Source organism: Argiope bruennichi, chromosome 9, assembly GCF_947563725.1.
Source record: "Argiope bruennichi chromosome 9, qqArgBrue1.1, whole genome shotgun sequence".
Classification (NCBI taxonomy): Eukaryota; Metazoa; Arthropoda; class Arachnida; order Araneae; family Araneidae; genus Argiope; species Argiope bruennichi.
This window is the reverse complement of record NC_079159.1, coordinates 97,671,729-97,695,735: the sequence shown is the minus strand read 5'-3', so window position 1 is coordinate 97,695,735 and position 24,007 is coordinate 97,671,729. Positions and strand designations below refer to the sequence as shown.

General features: G+C 28.7%; 1 protein-coding gene across 1 annotated transcript in view; it reads right to left on the bottom strand.

Annotated features, from left to right (window-relative positions):
• The window catches only part of LOC129983636 (uncharacterized), an 876,385-nt gene extending 852,641 nt beyond the window's left edge, over positions 1–23,744 (bottom strand). Inside the window, exon 1 of the mRNA XM_056093174.1 lies at positions 23,452–23,744. The gene's annotated coding sequence lies outside the window, so the exon portion shown is untranslated. The remainder of the gene's footprint in view (positions 1–23,451) is intronic.
• Between the last annotated feature and the right edge of the window lie 263 nt (positions 23,745–24,007).

Sequence of the window (24,007 nt, the reverse complement as noted above, 5' to 3'; positions counted from 1 at the left end):
CTAGGAATATTAGAGATTTAATTAATGAAAAATTTGATCTCGAAGAGGCATATTTTAAAGAAAAACTTTATGGAACATGATGGATTCATTTATGTAGCTCTTATAACAAAAATGAAGCATATGACCTCGGAAAGATTCAATTCTAAACAATTGCTCTCTTCAAAAAATGAATTTTTCTGCAGATTACAGAATTTTTGCCTTTTTCTTCTTCAAAAAGCAATATGTTTAATAAATTTAATACCATTTCAACATACGAATTATTTTTACTCTGTATTCTACTCGGAACCTAGAGCTGTGAATGGGAATAGGAGAATCCAACATTTTTGGGTTCGTTGAGTTTTTAAAAATAGTGTTTTGAAATAAGTATATTATTTTTGTATTACTGAATGAAGAAATATTAAAATACATTTAAAATTATGTTTGTAAGAATATATTTTATCATGTATTACTATTTTTTAAATATTTTGAATTTGTTCCAATTTTGTTTAGTTCGATTTTAACATTACTGTAAATAATAGATCTATTTCCTGCGTTTTCTTTTTAAAATCTTCAATTTATGTTGGATCTTTTTCCTTTACTTATATAATTAGTTTATTTTTTATCTTACTTTTAAATTTATTTTACTAATTTCAATGACGATGCCGTAAATTTTATATTCCTTTATATTATACTTGTTTATGTTCATTTTTTAATTTTTAAGCCTTACATTTATATTTTGTTTACACGCAACTACTGGTATTAACACAGTCATTTAAAGCATGTCAATTGTTACCAGTACTTACCAGAACAATTGGTTTGGGTTTCTTTTTCTTTTATCTTTAATAAAAAAAATATTTTCATATGCCTTCAATCGTTAGCGGCTGTAATGGTTACAGACACGAATGTATGATACGGTATTTTATGTTCCATAAAATACCGTAAAAACCATAATTCAAAAAGACAAAGGAATATATATTTTACTTAAAGGCTTTGGTTTAATATAATTTTGAAATTACTTTGCAGTTATTACATTTGAGAAAAGTCAGCTACTACAAATAAACAAACTTCTATGATGCAAACTAATATGATTTGGTATAGAATTACTGAAAAAAAATATTTTGCAATAATAGCTAGTTTAACTGAAACCAGTTTAGAAACAGTTTTTAAAGTAAATCAATGATCTTAAACTTATAAAGAAAAGCTAATGAAAGATTGACCAAAAAAAATGAAAGATTCATCTCAAAATTTAAAGGGAGAAAATAGGTTTTGAGAGTTAGGCATTTCCTTACCGTACTTGCTATTCTACAAAAAAGAATCCAAGATAGACTATTGTCTTTTTGTCTTATAAAAAGAATTTACGAGTAAATGTTGTTTGTGGTTCGAAATCCGAGTTATATTGTTTAAAAGTTTCTATCATTATAACTTTTAAATTCAAAACACTCGACTGAAAAACCATAAAATTTCATTCATAATTGTATTTTGTGATGACATTATTATAAAGTCCTTTCTGGGACGAAATAATCTTGAAATTGATGTCCAATACTAACAAAGATCCACTGAGTAAGTTGGCGAAGGATAATGATTCTCGATATAAATATGGTTACGAAATTTCTGGGTTCGTTTCTATAGTGGAAGTGATATGGTGTGGAGAATGCTCAATCAGCAGGCGACAGTAGAAAAGAAACAACGACGTTTATTTACACGAAGACAGGACAGCACAAAGACGACAACTATGTACAGCATAGAGAAGACAATTATCTTCAGGCGAGACGTGCACACAGCAGCACACAACAAGACTACTGCAGACAGTCGCGCACATCTTAGTTCAGCTTGACTCCGTCGCTTCTCTGCTAATCTCTGGAAGACCCGTTGGTTACCGCCGATTCCGACTACCCTCCCGGCAGCTGCATACTGTCTCCTTTTATAGGTCTCAGAAAGCGGGGCTAGAAGCCTCTCAACCAATAATTAACTTTCGAGGCGTATCTCGGTTCCTAATGGACGGATCGGGAAAATTCTCGATGTTTCGGATAAATCTATTTTGGCGCCAAAGTCGCCAAATTCGTCGCCAAGTCCATCGCGACGTTCTAGGACCTCCAACGCGACACCCGGACTCCGTCCAATACAGATGACTGCAAAACAGTCTTTCTGATGATGGAACCAATTATGCTGAGAAGCAGCATCACCGATTCGTAACAATATATGAACAAGTGTTCTGTCAATGTCCAATACTAACGAAGATCCATAATGTATGTCGGCGAAGGATAATGAATCCCTACATAAGTATATGAACAAGTATTGTGCCTGTGCAGCTGGCAAGTACATTCACAAATATTATCATATTTCTTTGTCTCTGCACAAATATGAAAATATTAGGATAGCAATATTAATAAATAATTTTAGTTTTAAAATTAAACGTTGCATTCTTAAATACAAATTGTATCGTTTTAAAAGATGCCTGATCTCGAAACACGGCCCACTGTATAATATGCCCAATGCTTGATACGCTTAGAAACTACATATTCCTAGAAATATTAGAAATGCATATATAAAGTTTGTCTTAGAAATATATAAAATTTATCAAAAGTCTTGACACTTTGACATTCCTCACCCTTATCTCATCCCTTTATTAAAGGCCACATTTAAAAGACTCCTTCTGCCATGGTATCTTAAGGAACAAGTATTCCCTGATGGGCTGCGAAAGCTGAAGTCGTATATCATTTAAGAGTCCCTTCCTTTAGTGGGAAATGCCAAACAGTAAATAGCGCTATGGTCGCATTGTTTGGGAAATAAAAGCATTGCGAACGTGATCAAAAGACCCTCGGGAATCGCCAACAAAACGAATCTAATCATTGCAGCACGTAAACAATACTCGGAAACTTCGATTTTCATGAACTTGTAGAAAAAGGTTTCGGGAACTTGGATAGATTTTGCGCTTTTTTACCCTTTGTTGTTAATTGAAAGCATACCGTGATATGTTATCGAATGTGGTTTGCTTAAAAATGAATTGTTGCTGGTATATCTCTAAAAGGTTTTTAAACTACTTTTAATTTTTCAGTAAGGATCTTTATTAATAATAAAAACTTTTCTAACAAAAATTTTTGAAATCAGCGATTTTTTTGGTGGCTTTAATTATTTTATTAATAGCCGATGACATGCAATATGATATAACATTTAAGATTTAAAAAGTAGTTCCAATAGGATAATCATGATAAATAACACCAGTTTGTCCTCTATACTTATATAAAGCTCAATGTGTGTGTGTGTGTGTGTGTTGGCGTTCTACAGGCCAGGCCATTTGACCTACAGCTACTAAATTTGGTACATGTATACTTTAGAGGTCGGGAATGTGGACCTGGGGTCCCTTTTTTGAATTTTTAATTAGAATTTTAATTATTAATTAAAAACTAACTTTCCCGCCAAAAAATGCCCCATTTTCCCCACCGCCAAATGAGTAAGGCTTCAGTTTTTTTCCTCAACAGTAATGAGGCTAGGGTTAATATTTTCCGACCGATTATTTCAAACGATTCTGTTTATTTTCTTAATATTTTATGCATTTAAAATTAAACTTTGTTAATTAATCGATCTTCCAGATTCATTCTGAAGTACTTTTGAAATAAAATAACACAGAATAAAAGAAATTAAAAATGTCTAATCTGCATAGCGTTACCCCAACTGGCGTAGAAAAATTCACGCATTTGCGTTACCATAACTGGCGTTGAAAATTGAAGCATGCGCATTGTGTTCTGATTGTTGACAATATTATCAACGGATGATCCTTGATTTAAATTATGTTTAGGTTAGTTCCATGCTTTTGTAATTAAATTGTATTTATGTTAGTTATATATTTTTTGTATATGCTTATAGTTTTAAGTACATTAAGTACAAATAGTTTTTTTAAACCTGTTTTCGACCGATTATTTTAAACGATTCATTTTATTTTCTTAATGTTTGATGCATTTAAAATTAAACATTGTTAATTAATCGATCGGCTCATGATGAATCTGAAAAATTTGTTAACAAGTTCTTGAGATATTACATAAATTAAGAACGATATTCTTTAGTGCGCATGAAGTGTAAATGCTCAGTGACTCTTATCAGTAATCATATTATAAAAAAATGCTTTGTTTCAGTAAAAAATATTATAATAATTGCAGATTAATTCTTTCCACTTTAATTTAAAGCATAAATTCTACGGGAGCTAACAAAATGAGAGAGATACATATTACGTTATGACTGAAAGCCTTTATAATATTATGAGTGAATTATATGACTATCAATATTTGAAGTTTTAAAATATTTTGATGAAGAAGCTATTAAAGTAGGAATTGCGTAAAATATTTAATTATTAAGAATTAAACGAACATTAAGATTGGCGAACCGGCTGGTCACCAAAGGCGGCTATTGTTTTATAAAATGATTATAAAAATTTATTCGTCAAGGATAACCTTAAACAAAGGGAGGCTATTGTTTTCCAGATATATTAGATGTTACGAAATACTTGTTTGAATACAACACAATCAATAAGTTCAAATAATTTTGTAATGATATGAAAGAGTATATTCGAGGCTATAACAATTTACTCGCCAAACTGTAGAGAATATGAAACCCGAATTCTACGTTGCCCAAGGCAAGATGTTTAAAGCTGAATACATTCATGTCTTATAATCTGTGATGAGATGCAGGTCATTATCAGATATTGAAACCATTTTAAAATGAGTGTGAAGCATTTGGTTTAAAGATTAGAAATGGCAAATTTGAATTCCTAGCTTCTCTGTTACCTAACGATTTAGATCTTTGCTATGGGCGCCCATCTTTTGGGAAATGCTTATAAAATGTATGGTAGCCATGGACTTGGAAAGAAACAATTGAAAAATAGCGTTGTGATCCGAGAACAAACCATGTGATTTAATTTTTAACCACATATCAAGTGCGCCTAAATTCTCAAATACAGGTGGCGATGATGTGTCGGAATCAGTGAACTTCTGGACAGGGATTGCTGATTACACACTGTGTATTTGGAGCTAGCGCATATCACGTCTGCTGTGGTTGGTCAAAAATCTCGGCTACTACATATGTTAGAATGTTGAATGTCATGCAAGGGAAAGTAATGGAGTGTCAGGCTTGTCGGTACCAAGGCAACCATTTAAAATAACTTTCATTGAACTTCAAAAATAGGATCTTATTTATGTAAAGAAAATTAAGTTAAGTACTGAAATGCAGTATAAATTGAAGATGTAGGATTTTAAAACTTTTTTTAACCTCATCAAATCAAAAGTTGCTTAGAGACATTTCAATAACGAAATAGTCAAATTTATCAGAAACACGAGAATTTTGAATAAACGATTTGGAATTTTTATACTTTCAAGTATACAAATTATGTTCACTACAATCATGAAAATATTCTGGCCTCAAGATTTGATTAAATCTCTACGCTTTATTCCTTATTGCGTCTGAAAAAACAACTGAGAATTTTCTCTTCGACAATGTATGGTATAACTCCTGAGTTTTTGGTGAATGAAATTTCATGCATAATTATAAGAGAAAATTGGTGAATTTATCGAATTTGAAAAAAATCGTATACAGTGGCTCTCAAAATTGAGTATACACTATACTCTTTCTTCTTTAATTTTATTCTTTTTGATCTTAACATTCCTATTTATGGTTAATATTTATAAGAACGGCAAAATATACATTAACAAAGTATTTGGCTAAAAAACAAAACGGAGAAATCAATAATATTTTTATTAGTCATTTTTATGTCAAAGTTACAAATTCCAAAGTCACAAAATTGAGTATACACCTTATAAAATATACGACTTGACTACTATTATTTATTTTTTCAAATGAATAAGTAAAATAGTTTTGTTACTTTAATTGGCAATCATTAATTTCCAAGCGAAAACAAACGTTTTTGCTATCATAGTGAGCTCCAGAAATAAAACAAATGTTGAAATTCGGAAGCTTGTTATTCGATTGTCTGAAAATGGTAAATCTCTACGAGAAATTGCAAGGGAAATTCAACGCAGTCACGGATGTGTTCAAAAAATCATCCAGAAGTATAAAATGTATAACCACATTGTTAATAAACCTAGAAGAGGAAGAAAAATCCTCAGTGTCACGACCAAGAGAAGAGTTATTTGAGAAGTAGCAAACAATCCCAAGTTGAATGCTACAAAAATTGCTACATTTACTTCAAGAACAATTGGAAAGTGTGTTTCTGCAGAAACAATTCGAAGAGTAATCAAAAAAGTAAATTATAATGGTCGCGTAGCCAGAACAAAACCATTCATTTCCAAAGTAAATGGAGAGAAAAGAATTTCATTTGCTAAAACTCATATTTCAAAATCTCCGGACTTCTGGAATCAAGTATTATTCAGTGACGAAATAAGTTCAATGTTTTTGGTAGTGATGGTCGATGTTATGTTTGGAGAAAGCCCTATTCTGAGCTTCTTCCTAAAAACGCCAATGTTTCTGTCAAGCATGAAGGTGGTTCAATTCTTGTATGGGGCCGTGTGTCTGAAAAAGGAGTAGGAAATTTAGTTTTTATTGAGGGAATCATGGACAAAATCAAATATTTGTGTATATGAAGAAGAATTTAAAACAAAGTGCCCAGAATTTGGGTTTAGGGTCAAGTTTTCGGTTTCAAAAAGATAATGACCCGAAGCATACAGCTAAAACAGTTAAGTTATGATTGTTGTATAATTGTAAATTGCAATTGCACACACCTCCTCAATCTCCAATCTTGAAAATTTGTGGGCACAATTAGCAAAATCAGTTCAAAAACACAATGTTAGTGTCATGGAACACTTAAAAAGAGTATTACAAGAAGAATGGTCGAAAATATCCGGCGAAACAACTCAAATTCTTGTCAACTCAATGCCACACCGTTTACAAGCTGTTCTAAATGCAAAAGGATATGCAACAAAATATTAATTTATCATTTTCTCTTTTTGTTTACAGATTTTGCTAGATGTATACTCAATTTTGCGACTTTGGAATTTGTAACTTTGACATAAAAATTACTGTAATAAAAATATTATTGATTCCACCGTTTTGTTTTTTTGCCTAATATTTTTGTTAATGCATATTTTGTCGTTCTTATAAATATTAGCTATAAATAGGAATGCTAAGATCAAAAAGAATAAAATTGAAGAATAAAGAGTATAGTGTATACTTAATTTTGGGAGCCACTGTATATCCAAGTGCATGTGAAATCAATTCGTTAGTTTTACTGCCTAGTAGACGGATTTTTTTCATATTATCGCCAAGACTATTGATATGTATCAAATTATCTTTCGAATTTGATAATGGAATTTTAATCTATCTCTGTTCTCGTAATTGGATGAATATCATGACTAAAAAAATGCTATACGATTGATAATTGAATTAGATAAACTGAATTCAAAAATTCAACCATTAAATACAATAATCACCTGCTATATTTATCTGGTACCGATTTATACTTATTACTGATATTGCGATTATTAATAATGAATTATTATAATTTTTATAAGGTTGAATCATGATTCATTTCTTTTTACATACAAAAGTAAGTAATTTCAATGACTCAAGCAAATTTTTTATCGATGTTTTTCATAAAAATAACATTAATTTTTCATCATAATAAAATTGTAAAATGAATTGCTCTTCAAAATAATCAGATTTTACATTCTATTTTCAATCGCAAAAACTGCTCAGATAAAAATCAGAATGAAACTTCGGAAAATTCATTAAGGTAAATAACAGTGCTTTTTCCCTAATAATTTTAGAAAATAGAACTAAATCTATATTACGAGAAATCTTGAGTAAAATCAAATACAATAAAATGCATGCTTGTTATATTTTTGTTATATGATTGAAATCTCTAAATTATTCCTGTATAAAATTAAAGCATGTAAAGCTTTAAATTAAATTTAATTAAATTGTTATCTTCATATTTACTTTACTCAGTCATCTTGTATCTATGAAGGAGAAGAAGAAATAAATTATGAGAGGTTTCTTACCAAAAGTATTCGTTTCAAATGGATTCTTTTCTATTAAAATAAATGTATACCATATATTAATAGTTTAGTTTTATTATTACTAATAGTTTACTTTTTCTTATTACTAATACGACCATTATTTCTTTTAAAAACACTTAAATGGTTTCATTGAGTTTAAGACACAAGAAATAAAATTTATTTGCCTTATATATATAACTTTCGATTTTCGGATTTGCTGAATGTCTTCAAATTCCGAGACACAGTCTAAGCTTCTTACAGGAATTTAGTATTTATTTTTAAGATAATCTAGAGCATTTATAAGAAAGAAAATACACGGTATTACGGCAGATTTATTATTATTGATTTTTTAGTCTCAGACGAAATTGGGGGAACGACTGACCTTGCAAAACCTATTTATGGTGAAATGAAATTTGAGGTAAATTATTGTGTAACGATAGTGTTTGGATCTCTGCCAAACTAGAGTTATAATTATTTCCCTTTAGCTCCAAACAAAGTATACATTTTGGAAAAATATTCGTATTTAATATATTTGACTTTGTTTGCCATGTAAACTTATTACTTCAATAATATTTAATGAGCAAGGCAAGATTAAGTAAAGTTGTTCATTCCTACATGTAAAAACGGGATACGTTTTACTTTTTTCGTATTCGTAGTGTAGTGAAAGTATAGCATGCGGCACAGAATTTGAACTCGAGATTTTGTCGAATCTCCCGGTTTTAGACCTCCCTGTGTTCGAAAAACATATTTTTTAGAAAATTTCCGTCCGTCTGTCTGTCTGTGGCAAAGATAACTAAAAAAAATCTAGAGCTAGAATGTAGAAATTTGGTATACGATCTTTACAACAAATACGCAGAGTTCAAATAAATATTGAATAAAAAAATGTTCAGGGGAATTCCGGATATTCGAATATAAGCTAACGCAATTATTACATACCCAATAAAGCTAGACAGAAAAGATTTGGTATACAGATTTCACATCTATAGCGTAGACACTGGTTAGAGTTTGAGCCATATTGAAATATTGATTGACCGTCTTTCGGTCTGTATTTTCAGAAACATGTAAAGGCGATAGTTCAAAAACGCAATGATTTAAATATATCATATTTGGTAGGGGATTTTGTGACTGCAAGTGCAGTTTTGTTTCTAATTTTTATTTCATTCGGTTGAGTAAAACGTCTCTAAAACACAAATTTGATTTTTGGCTACTATTAACGCATCCCAGGGATTAATCGCCAAATACCTCGCCAAGGATGACACTATAGATTCAATAAAACTGTTAAATTCACGAACAAATTTAATATTTCGTAACCATCGTAAGCCAATGCCATGTAAGGCATTCTCTGGTATTGGGGAGTATGGGCAGTACCTGTTATTAGAGAGTATGTTCTCTGGTTTTAGAGAGCAAGGTTATTAGAGAGTATGCGAGAATGTTTTGGAGAGACCACTATCATTGATTTGATATTAACTATTCTCAACTTCTGAAATGATCATTATTACATTTATTAAAACGAGCGAGTGAATATTGTGTAATCGTTTTTGAGCTCGCTTAATCTATTTTTGTAGTAGAATTCTAATTAGCAAGGACCAATTAATTATGCGGTATTTGAAACATAGGAATTAATTTTAAGAGAAATGAAACTGTTCAAATTTGGAAAAATAATAATGACCTCAACATTTCTTACTCAACAGACGGAATTGATATCAAATAATTAAAGCATGGACACGAAACTTCTCTGTGTCATATTGTTTTCATTCATATTTTTTAAGATTGCATAAATTTGTATAGATTATTTTTTCACTTATTTTTACATATATGAAACATACAAAAAGAAAGTATTGTAATCGTCTGGAAAATTTGATCTCCATAGTGTGACGAATTTCTACTTTCTAGATATTTGAGTGTCCAAAAAACATTTTTGAGATTATATATATTGCTTCATCTATTTATGAATACGATAACCGAAAAATGCTTTACTTGATGGATCAAATTTGAGATACACCGAATTCGTAAATTTCTATTATGTTTAGAATAAAATCCTTCAAAATGGATGGATGGATGAAATTTAAGATACACCGAATTTGTAAATTTCTATTATGTTTGGGATAAAAAACTTTAACAGGTATGATATCCATCTCCCTGAGTATAGAATAACACAATTATAAAGCACAAAAAATTCATAAATAAGATCTGCTAGTCACAGTTTTAACATCTAAAATGCTAATTTATATCAGTTTTGAAAGCAATTTTTTTGCAGTTGTATAGTTTGTCAATCAGCATTTGCATTCATGCAAGAACGATAGTTTAAAAATAATGAATTTGCAAAATAAAATTTGCTATAAGATCTTGTTATTTGTTTCTATTAAGTTGAATGAAAAATGTGTAAAAAGCTACTCTGTTTCATTCACTATGTTAAGAAGAAAAAATGCTCATATTTGGAAATATGAATAAAAATTTAGGGAACGTAATCTTTGTAACCTTATTCAAAATCCACAATTTTAAAAAAAAATTGATGCAGGATAATAGAATATTTTTTGTAGGCATGCGATAAAAATTTTGATAAGTCCACTCTCACTTTTTATCTACGCTTTTAGAGTTTACTAATCCTTATGTTTGTGGAACATAATTTCATGAAGAGTTTTTCAATATCTGACGTGATTTTCATTATAAAAAATTTCTTTCCGATATTTCAACAATAATCTGAATCCAAGCAAACATATCCTATTCGATTTAAACGTTCAATTCGAATAATGAAGTTCGATTTGATTTATTTTGACATTTTGAAATAATAGACAAAGTTTAATTACGAAAATGTATCTATATCATTCATTTTTGACAGACCAATATACGCGTGACTTGAATTACCAGGTATCAGCTGGCCAGCTGTTATGACAGTGATATTGGTTATATTTTATTTTAGTTAAATAGTTTAGATATAACTTCATGTCCATGATTGCATCAAATTGGCAGACATTAAAACTGTACTATTTTAATAATTGTTCAAATGTTAGGTTCATTGTACAAGTGAATTTTTTCTAACGAAGACCAGTTCCATGGCATCATATCGCTATTATGATCTGTTCCTCTCTGAATTTAGCGATATTTCAACTTCACTTTATCATCTTGTAAACTACATACATATTAAACGGGATCCTTCTTTAGCTACAATGGAACAATGGAAGAAAAATGACGCGATTGAGTACTTTGATGAAACAATGAAAACGATTATTATGAATATTATTATATGCATTTAAAAGTATGTTTAAAAGTTAATTAAATCAAATTAATTTTTTACAACAACTGAATTTGCATCAATGAGAAAATAACTTTTCAGCCTTTACAGCGGTGGAAAAATCGTCTTTAGAGCGGGAATATATCAAAATCTAGATTATCTTTTAAGGTATATGACTACGTTCGAGATGAATTTTTTTTTTGAAAAATGTTCGAAAATAGTTATATTTTTGAATATTTGCATAAAATGAATTGAAAAAACATCTATGGAAACCAAGTTAGGTAGCAAATATATTTTAGAAATTGGAAAAAAGACTTATCGACTAAAAAGAGGCCTAAAGCAAAATTCTAGTTTAGAATTTTATCAAATGATTTGCTGAACATTTTGCAGATAGCTTAAATATATCGTCTAGTTCCTGAACTAAGAAAATAAGCTATATTCCTATCCATTCTTTAAATATTGGGGTTTGACTGATGAACAAGAAACTTTCAATTTTTTCGCATTGTGAAGTCCTATAAAATATTTTTAAACTGATAGATTACTTATTCTCTAGTTCAGGAACTGCAGAACATATTGAAAAATTATTATTTCAAGTTTGATTATAAAATATGCATTATAACTTTATTTATGAGATTTTTTTTTCGCAAGTAAATTATGTCATTCCATATTTGAGAAAGCGGCTAAGTATATAAAATAGCATTCAAAGTATATAAATGTAAATACAAGAATCTCTGCAACTTCCCAAAAAATAGAATTAGAAACCAAGTTCTGATGATTTTATTAAGAAACCTGTTCAAACATTAAGAATTTAAATTTTAAGAAAATTTCATAATTTTGCAAAACATTTGACTCTTTAACGTAGTCTCCTATAAAATTAAAACTCCACTTCAAATAAGTGTTCTGAGGTGCACATTTCTATCCTCTAAAGTGTATCTTGTTCAAATTTAGAAACTTTAGATGAAGTGCCCTGGTTTTACGAGGCCGACCACCCTGCCACCAAGGAACAAAGCATTATCGATAGTAACGGTCAGGCCTATATGGCGTTAACACACTTTATACATCCATACTTTGCATCTATGATTATTATATGAAAGACAATTATATGTAAAGGCATATGCAGATGTTTTCTTCATGAAATCCACAAAATGTATTGTCTGAAAATATATTTCTTTGATTTCTGAATTTTTTTTAATCGCTTATCTAAATAAAATTTCAATATTCTAACCATTTTAAAACAAATTATTTTTAATTAAAAATAATTATAAATATTTCAGAGACATTTAAAATTATTATATAAAACAATCTGATATCTACAAACGTTTTAAAGATAGCTTTTAACAATGTTAATAGTTTTTATTCTTTTATTAGTGTAGCTCGACTAGAAACATGAACGTATGGTAGTATCTGAGCAATCCGTCTGAACGATTAGCAATATTTTAGGTTTTGTAGTCGACGCAAAAGTCGAGAAAAGGTACGTTCCGTCATCGACGATGACTAAATCGATAAAAAGAATATTTGCGATATTTTTTATACAATTTTTTTTTGCTTAAATGACAAATATTTAGAAATATATATATATATATATTAAAGAAGCTATTATAGGTTATAATGAAATTTTTTCAAGTTTTGTTATTCCAGAAATAAATACTAAAGATTTTAAAATATCGAAATATCTTAAAAATCGGCAATGATTTATTGTTTCTTGATATTTCCTAATATTTTCATAAAACACATTCATTATATTCTCCCTAATACTCAGAAGTGCACGTTAGAATCGCATTTCCCATATTTATTTAAATTTGCGGATCCTATTTTAGAAACAAATATTTAAACTTATTTTTCTAAATCTAAACAATTAAACTTTCTGAAAGCAGTGAATAGGTTTTGAATAATTTAGGTAAAATCAAGTAAAAATTTAAGCCACATAATTTAATATACAAAATTTATTCTTATAGCAATCAGTCTCACTACGGGCACCTCCGATATGAGGATGAGAAGCTACCGGCATGGTGGTTGATTCTCGACACCCAGGTGAGTACAGAAATGGTGTGGACTTACTTACTAATGGCCTATCACTTACTAATGACGAGACCACTTCTTTAGGGAAAGGTTGTACCGTGGCCGGTGATGGTCCTTTGGACTTTCAGTTCCTGCCAGTGTTGCTGTTGCGGTGGTCCGGTCATTCAAGTTTTTCTGTGTCTTCTGGCGGGTCAGAGTAGTCAGTTTGTGCTTATAGCAATCAGAAGAATAGTTGAGCAATTAATGCACATTTTTTTCAGATTGTGTATTAAACTGCTGCAAAAGTGTATCCTTGCTTCCTTTTACGAATTAACTTTTCTGGCTATTTCAATGTTATGACAATAACTATCAAAAACTAGCTGTAGAAATAAAAAAAATTGCAACAGTATTTAAATCTTTTGAGAACTAACATTTATGGAAATTGTATCTAAATGATCCCGTGTGTCATGGCGTATGTTTTGGGAGCAGATGCATCGAAACATCAGATAAAACAAAATTAATTTAGTATACTTATTTTTCTATGGGAGAATAAAAAAATAATTCCCGTTTCCTCCATTTATTAAATTATTATTTTATTAAAATATATCTTAAACATCTTTGTATGAAGAAACGTTGCCTGTTTTCTCAAAACAAAACGGAATAATTTAATAACATTTACATATGGGAATGGTTATAATGCAGAAATACATTGAATAAAGCCTGTACCAGAATGTAACCATGTTTTACTCGATAATAATACTATCACATAGCTTATTGGCTTTTCCGTCACATATATTCTTAGCCAATGAACTCTGTTATAGAGAATCAATTGTTGTGCATCTTCTTTCTTATCTATTATCCGAGACAGAAAGAAAACGTTCTTTAATCATGATTCGTTTAATGGAAAGAAGCGCTATTGTTCCATCTATAGAAAATTTGATTCAATGCAACATGTACGCTTGACTACTCGAATAGACTAATATATTAGTTGCAAAGGATTTTATAGATGAAACATTTAAGGGGACTATCACATTTGGGCATTTTTGTATATTATTCGCTTAGATATATGAATTTTTTAAAGATATATTATATTATAACTACGTCAATTTTTTAAAAATGTGTTTCAAAGATTAATATATGCATTTTTTTAATTGAGAAATATTTCAGGCGTCAATTTCTAATTGTTTCAATTTTTTCTCATTATCGTATAGAATTTGGAATCAAACTGAGTAAGTAATTCTATTGAAAAGTTAATTTATGTAAACGCACTAAATTTCCATAAGAATTCTGTTTTTAAAAAATAAAATTAATTTTAATTAACTGAAAGAACTCAAAATACGTACGCAGTTTACTTTTAATCTTTAACCAAAATCTTTATTATCAATTTTGTGTAATATCCTGAAAACTTAAGACACCCGGAAAATTTAAAGGTATTTCAACTAATTGGAATATAATTGAGAAAATTAAAAATGTTAAATTCTCTAAGCATTTCAATCATTCTTTTTATTAAACAATACCTTCTATGATGCTATTTAATACAAACGCATATTTTGGTGATGCAACAATAAAAAGAATCATTTCCGTAATGTTTCGCTAATTTCAAAGTTCACTCTCCACCTGTCGAATATAGGGAACATTTCCCTAAAGAAGCACTTCTGCATTGTTCGTGAAAACACATCTGTGCTCCAGATTGCAAAATACAGAAAATTCTACGTAAAAAAAAAAAAAAAATCAGGAATCAGGACTAGTTCATCCATTTATTCACCTCAAAATAATCCTTATTGTTATCCAATTATCAATAAGCAATCCCATATCACGGTTATAAATATTCTTTTAAGGCAAAAAATATTTTCTTCACAAACTACTAATTTCACAAGAAACTTTCTGGGTTTTCGCGTGGTTGGCAAAATAAATTTGATTTACTTTTCCTTGCGAGCTACTGATCGCTCACACTCCACGCGAACGTCTTATTTTCTTGACTGCCAAGGAAACATATTTCTCTGCATAACTTTCAAGGCTACGGGAATGCGCTCCCAGCTGAGCTTAGGAAGCTGAATTAATTCCGGCAATACCAAAATAGAACAATTATATAGGTCAGTTAGGTTCATTACTTCTTTTCTTTATACGAAAGAATAAATAGAGCACATAATTTTATGTATAATAATAAAATGCAATGTATAATAGTATGAAATGGAAAAAAAAAGTATTGCTAATTTATTATTTTTCAGCATAAAGGCCAATTCAATATCCCGTTGCTGGATTAGTTTGAATATCCCGATTATATGGAACCCCACCGTGCATATAAGGTCATCGTCAAACTTTTGACAAGACTTTATGAAATCACTTTATCGGAATCAATATTATCCAGCACTGGCGTAAACGCCTTAATATAAGTGGTAGTTGTTGGTAAAAGTAATAAATTAGTGACACTTTGATTGCCATTTGATATTGCCATTCTTTGCATTTATTATTGTTTATAAAAGGATCTGCATCACTTTTTAACACTCCTCCCCTATAAAAGTGAGTTATTTTCAAACACATATTTGGTATTTTAATCTTTAAATATATTTTATATTTTTTTACAGTTTGAGTTAATGCGAATCAAAAGTTTCTCTTCTCATAGGACTTTTAAGAAAGTTTTTTTCTTTTTCTTTTGCTAACTCTTTAATAACGAAGATGCTTTTCGTTTCTTTACATATTAGAATGCTTGAAAATCCTCGAATGATAACTATAGAATCATTTAAACAAACACACTATTATTATAATCAAACTACTTTTCTCAGACGTTGTTTGAAAATATTTCAACTTTGTAAAACTTTAAAAAGATTCTAAAATTGTTTTCATTACAACTGCTTGTTTTAAAAGACAGTGATTTTGAAAATCATCAACCTCTTAGACATAACTTATATGTAAAATTGTTTTTTATGGATATTTCTTACAGCCTTTTATATTTCGTTTTAAATTTTTTTCATTTAAAAATTCTAAAATATTTAAAAATATTTTTTTCAGATATTTTCATAAGTCTTAGAATTTGTTAACAAACTAATAAATGCTAGTGAAAAACTAATCGTCTGTAATCATCGGTGTATTTTAAGAATACAGGAAAGAAGAAAAGGAAGAGTAGTTTGAATACTCAAAGCATATTTATTGTTTAATCATTCCTAATTTGTTTTTCTAACTGTTTTTAAATAGACGCCTTTAACAGAATCATTTGTTATATTTAAAACTGATGATATTTTCAAGAATAGGACGATATTTTGTAGAAATGCTATTAGTTTGATAAAATAATAACATTGTAGAGCAATTTAGTAATTTTAGTAGAGTAATAAAGTATTTTTGAATTGAATTATTAAACTGCCCTTAATCGAATTATCATTTTTCTTGCTTAAAATTCATAGTTCCATTTTCTTAATTGAAAAATCAATAATATATTTTATAAATGACTTCTTAATGAAAAAATAGAAATAAAGTGAGTTCCGTTACATTTTAAACTAATAGTTCACATTAAATTATAAAATACTTTTTACACCAAATATTAATGTATTGAAATTGTCATGAAGTTCCCAATAAAATGTTAAATAATTTTCTTATTTAAATGAACTAAGCGATAAATTTATTTTGAGTTTAAAAGGAACTTTGAGATAGGCTAAATAGTGAAATAAATATATTTCGAATAAAGACTTGATGGAAAAAGTAAGTCTTTTTTCCTAATTATTATGAAGGTGAAGGGATTGACGTATCTGCAAGTAAATTAAGTTTTTAATATTTTTATTCGTGATATTTAGGACTTTATATCTTATTATTTTCAAATCATCAAAACATTCAAAATATAGAACGGATAAAAAAAGTTTTATGGCACAGCAAAAATATTTAACTAACCTATTAAGTATAAGGGTCACAAGTATCAAACACTAAATATTTTATTATTGGATGAAAGAAAGAACGCAATTTGTCCAAGGTGAATTTCGGAATAATAAATTACTGGTATTTCAGAATTATATGACGTTGGTTTTTCAAATTTTAACGATTATATACTGGAAGATTAAATTTTTACAAATTTATTTATTGTCTTCCAAAACAATTAATTTGATAGAAATGAAGATATTTACAAATACTCTTAATGGAGGCCTGATAAATGATCCTTGACCTTGGTGACAAATTTGGTGACCATTTGGCAACATATCAATAGAAATGAAAAAAATAGCTAAATTAGTGTAGCTAAAATTGTGGTGTAATCTTTATTTGAAATGAATCCAAGATATTTCAAGGAAATTCTGGATCATGCCATGAAAACTATGTAAGTGGAGGCGTTCACACGAGCATTGAATTGTATCTTTAGAATGTTAATCGTACAACGAGCTCTTTAGCTACGTCCTGAACTATTTATTGATTTCATTTTTGTTGATTACGGCTTTCTTCTATTATACATTTTTATCTCTCATTTTTATTACGTTTGTGTTTCATGCTTTCTTCTTGAATGAACTGTAGTTATCGAACTTATTGGACTTCTTTCACCGGATGCTACTGTATGAATTTCTGGAAAAATATTTGTTATTACATAAACTGTAACTGATTAAGTAATTTACAATATTTATCTGAATTTTAAATAATTTTTTTCAGTATTTAATTAAAAAATTTTCAAAATCTAGAACATAAAAAAATGGGAGTTAATAACAATTCTTAATTGTAATGTATAAGAACTATGCTATAATATCCGCAGATGCACATTCAGAAAATGTCAGAAGATTTCTGGACCAATTTTGCGATTAGAGAGATGAACATATTTTTTTGTATGATTTATTTAGAAATGCAGGTAAATTTGCAATTACCTGTTGATTTCTTAACAAAAAATAGTGATTAACTTGTTGATGGATGCAAATGTTAAGAAAAATATCGTGAGTTTTATATTAAATAAAATTCGAAACTATATGCACATTGTGAAATGAGTGTGAAAAGTCAATATAACAATCTTTTCCTCAGCCTAAATAATTTTGAATGATTACTGATATGACTTTTTTGTGAATATGTTTGTTAACTTGTACTTATATTGTCCTTTTTATCCTGCTACTCCTTTTCCCTCAACTTATTTGTTTTGTTACATTTGGGCTGGTTGATGTAAAAGTAAAACGCAAATGTGGACCAATTTTTTCTGAAAGTCTTCCGGCATGAGAAAATTTCCCATATATAACAATAAGTTTGATTTCTGTATTAGGTAATATTTAGACAGTCCAATACCGCTTTGACCAACAGAAACGAAAAGCATCGACATTTAAGTATTTGACTCATGGACAGAATATTAAAACATAACATAAATGGGGTAATGAGATTATTAACGTTTCTCATTCCAAAGATAGTTTTAATTCAGGCATATCAGAGTACTGATTCGCTCACTTTTCTCTTACAAATATAAGAAAAACTCCACACCATTTCTCCAAAAACGCAAGGACAACTCATGTTCTTAAGTGATTATTATACAAAACAGTTCTTAGCCTAGCTGATAGTTATTAAGCAAATGTATACTCGTATATTCTTTAAGCGCTTTTAGGAAGCCTCCCTGGTCCTGATATCCATCTGGACATCATCTCTAAAGAAAGCTCCCCCCCGGATATTTAATCAATCACATTTAAGGAATGGGGCTGGAATTTCACAATGATATATGGGCTACACGAGTTGGCTCCTTAGTTGCATTGAACGGACGCTTGTGACCTTCCTATATTGGAGAGTTAATTTAATTATGTATAAAAATATACACACATGTTTAGAGAAATATAAGCATTCCAAAAATTAAAAGATAACAACGAAAGAGCATGCGAAATGAATATTTTATCGCGATAGTTTTTCTTGGGATGCGTCCAGGAAATTTAATTACTTTCATACATCTGCATGAAATAGGATGTATTTAATTATGTTCACTTTTTATTCATCTTCATGGTAATTATACACATAAAAATAAGATATTTTTTTCACAGGTTTAAAAAAAATATTCTCAGAATTTTACTGAATAATATATTCTTTACAGAACAGACATCACAACGAAGATTTGCACTTTAACATCGCTACAATTGAATTAGCATAACTTTAGTTAAAAAAATTTTAAATTAAAGTATTTTGGTTTTTTTTTTTTTTTTTTTTTTTTTGCGGAGTTTTGAAAAACTTATCTAGAAATAGTAGAAATTTTAGTTTTGTTTCTAAAAATATAATTATGGATAGCTGAAAATAAAGTTAGAACATATTCCACACTAAGCAATGTATGTTGAAGTTAGCCATCTATTTTGCTCTTCTAGTTGAAAGCTATTAATAATTATATTTATATAAGAACTGCTCTTCTAAAATCTCTTCTTAACCCTCAAACTGTTATATAAATACACTGTTCAGCTAAAAGAATTACATTGTTTTTACCCAACAATGCATGATTTTTTTAAAATGTTAAGTATTTTTTTTTAGTCAAATTATAAAAAAAGAAATTAAAACGTAACAAATGGTTACATTATAAATTAAACAATATCCCAATGATACAAATCACAGAACAATTTTACAGAATAAATAAAATTCTCCTTTTAACATTATTTTTAGGGAGCAAAAAATTATTTTGATTGTAGTTATAATGATAGATCTATTCAAATAACAGCCGTCCTGATATTTTCCCAAGTTCCTACTTTAAATCTTCCAATACTGCTATTATAATCTATCCGAGTTTTCTATAAATTTTTATCAAAAAGCATTTAAAAAAAGGATTTCCAAAAATTTATATCTCACCTTCGGAACAGTCGAGAAATTTATAAATGAAAATAAAAATATGTAGCCAAATGGATACACAATGCACTGAAGGGTTAAAGAAATAAGGTTATTTCTTAGTTTGCCTCTTTAATATATGTTTCTTTTTTTAAATTAATGAAAGAGGGATCCATTTAATTACCTAAATTATTTTCGATTTTGACTCTGTCGCTAATATCTAGAACAAAATAAATCCATCCATAGTTTCTTTTTTTCTGACTTCATTTTTCAAAATAAATAACATACTGAATAAAAAAGGACGGATTTCAAAAACCGGTTCGTCCTAATCAAATCAAAAATAAACCACGAGAGCATACATTTCCTTTTAATTTTGGTTAGAAACAAGATTATTTTTCTGGAACATAAAGGACTTAATCACTAATTTTCTAGTTCCAACTGTAATTATAGCTCCGAATAATCTAGAATTTTTATTAATACTAAAAACTGAGTTCGACAAATAAAATCCTATTTACATTTTGGAACGATTTGCCGCTTTCATCCTGGAGGGCACATGAAGACAAAAAAAAAAGTATCCAACTTTTGATTATTCCTCTTTAATCTTTTCTAATTACGACTTTCTGTTTTAAATTAAGTTTGGAAAGATCGATCAAATTTGAAGTAAACACTGACGAAAAGAGCTTTTAAAGAGATTTAAGTCATGACCCAACAAACTTTAATTAGCCGGGTAATCGCCTATCTGTTTTACCTGAAGATAATGAAGATTTCGCCAAACCTTTAAAATTAATTTTAACTTGTTAATTGACTAAGATGATGTTAGGGCATTAATTTAATACCTTCACATAAAAGCGTCTGCACCAAGAAAAATTCACCAGGCAATGATTAGGCATTATACCGAGCGAGCGCTGCGAGCATGTTTAAATTATGTAGCCTAAAATTCTTGGAAGATAGGTTTACACATTTTTTAGTCTTTCCTCCGATGAGGCTATTAACTAATCAATTATACGATAATTTGATTAGTAAATGGGTCGGTTCTTATTATATTAGACTACAGTCTGAGCTTTTGAATATATTAATCTAATAATTGAGCATTAATGTGATATTTTATTTGAAAACTTTTTTTATGTGAGATTTATTAAGAGATAATCATTATTAATTTTATTGAAAGTTTCTTTATTACTCCTAAAAGTACTTAATATTTGAAATTAATGTGGGTTTTTTTTTATCGTAGACAATTTTAATATGTCTTTAAATTGGTAGCATATTTATAGAATATTAATACAAACAACAATTGTATAATACATCCAACTACAGAATAATTAGCATAGAAAAACAAAATACATTTAATTTGGGAATTGCTCCTGGATAATGTTTCTCGCTTTTAGAAACATTATGAAATCGTTGTACATTCAAATCAGGCATAAAAATTAGAATATAGAATTCTATAAATATAACCTATATATCACCCAATAGATATTTACAATAGTTTTGTGTTTATAAACTGAAACCTGCATTGTAAATATAGTTTTATAGGCAAGGAAAGTAGTAAAAGTTCAATAATTTGAAATAAAACGAAAACTAAATTTTAAATCACAAAAATTCTTTTAAGATATGCTTTACATATTCAACTTTTTTGTTTAAATACAGTGCATGAAGGACTGTGTTCTTATAAAATAGATATCTTTTTACTCAATACATTTTATCAGATTAAAATGGACCAAATATATAAAGGAAAGTTAAAGTTCTTAAATGTAGTGAAAATTCACAAATTTTCGTTTTCGTTAATCTTTAATAAAACTATCATTATTAAAGATGTATTCGACCATGCAAAATTATATTGTGAATTTGAAATATACAAGGCGATTAGTTTAGCTTCGTCTGAGAAATATGAGCTCAATTCCTCTTATGTTTCCCTTTTTTTATTTATAATTAATACTTTAAAAATAAATTGTATTAAGAACAAGTTTACTAACAAAGCTATTGAATTTGGACATTTAACATTTTATTTATACTAAAGTATTTATCACTTAAACTTGTAACATACTATTCTCCTTTTTTCCAACAAAATTTAAAATTAAAAAAAAATATTTTTGGCATTAGGTTGTTAAGCGTACGATGTGTTCTTTAAATAGATGGTATTAGACATTTAAATTAAAATTTTACAAATCGGTACATAATTTCTTCCAATAAAAAAAGAATTTACATTTTCAATCACGTATCTTAGAAAACGAAAAGAAAAATCCTTTCCCCTCTTTTACATGGTTTTCAATAGCCAATTTCAATTATATAATAATATGTATATGGAAAAATAAAAGGAAAATTTTTATTAGTCATTTTTATGAAGTGTTTTATGGAACATTTCAGTAATAAAATGCATATTTTATAGTTTATCTTTGCTCATATAAAACTTTTTTATGCACCGCCTCACATGCAAGCAGAGGACAACAAAATTTTTAACTGCATGAATTAAAAAAATTTAGATATACATGTAATTTTCAATTTAAATCTTAAACTTTAATTATTAGAGTTGAATAACGAATATTTCTTCAAAATGTATGCGCTTTTTTAATATTATAAGCATCTTAAACTTAATATATATATATGTTAACTTAATGGATATTTTTCATTTCAGGTATTTTATGAGCTTGACATATAATTTGAAAAAAATAAATAAAATAATGGTGAATTCAATGGAAAAAAAAGAAATGGTGGCAGCAATATAGAGAAATCTATTTTTAAGGGAGTTTCGAAAATTAAATCTTAATTTTTTTATATCAATTTTTGAATAAAATTAAATTTCCTAGAATATTTTAGTTTTTTAATATATTAAACTTCATACAAGAAGCAAGTTCAGAAATATCACTCAAATTTATTAATATGTAAAAATTATTATATTTTTGTGCTTATTATTAAAAGTCTTGATTTTAAATTAAATTTATTTGAAAATTCTTAAATTGTGTCAACAGTTTTACAATGCGAAGCAAGTAAAAAGTGAAACACTTAAAAGTATATTTTACTTTTTTGGCTGTGAGAAATAAAACTTTTCGTTTAGAAACTTTCAATAAATTTAGGGAGGAAGAAATGTAACTTAAAACAAACGATGAATGTATACATTAAAGATTCCAACATTCCAAATTCTCTTTCCTTTATCCAATTTTTTTACAAAAATATTTTAAAACTTAAAATTGACTTGAAAAATTTACGCCACTAACAGAAAATAGAAGACAAAAATATTCCTCTTTTGTCTGAAAAATAAATTACATCTTAAAGCAATAATATTTTTCTGAAGAACTGCTTATTTAAAAGGATTTCTGTTTCAATATCTTGAAAAATTTTTTGGAAGTACGAGAAATTTGCTGCTTATAAAAGAAAAAATTTCCTTTCAACACGACTTCCACACATTTTCTTTTCTCAAAAATTTAACAAAAAATATAAGAAAAAAAAACTTCAGAAACTTATTGGATTACCATAAAATGAACCGGATTTCAAAATAAGGCAATCAACACTTACCACTAACAAAATCCTTCACTTTTCTTTTCTTGTTTTTACCAACAGATTTTTCTTTGGGAAAAAAAAAACAGGTTCACTAAAATGTTTCACAGAAACCAGAAAATCCGCACAAAACTTTCTCAACAGAAATTCATAAATCTCCGAAACTCACGAAAGAAACGTGAAAACAACCGTGATTGGTAGAAAAATGCCGATTCGCGATCACGTCACTCCGGACAAAAACCGCTGTCTCTCTCTTGTCACTTCAAACTCAGAGGTACTGACTCCAACTCCAGAGAGGATGTTCACACGACGGCCATGAGTGGCTCAACTGTGAAACTGTTGTGAGAGTCACATCGCGCGCCAGAGGTGGCCATCGATTTAGAACAACTATCGGAGAACCTCTGTACACTAGCGCCACCATTGAAGTACCAAAGTACTAAAAAAACGGTAATGAATATTAAGAAAAAATGTGAAATTAGAGTCCTGTGGGAAAATAGATTGAAAAAAATGCGAAAATGATTTTTTTAATAGTTTAAAGATTTTTTTTTTTTTTGAAGTTCTAATTTTTTTGCAA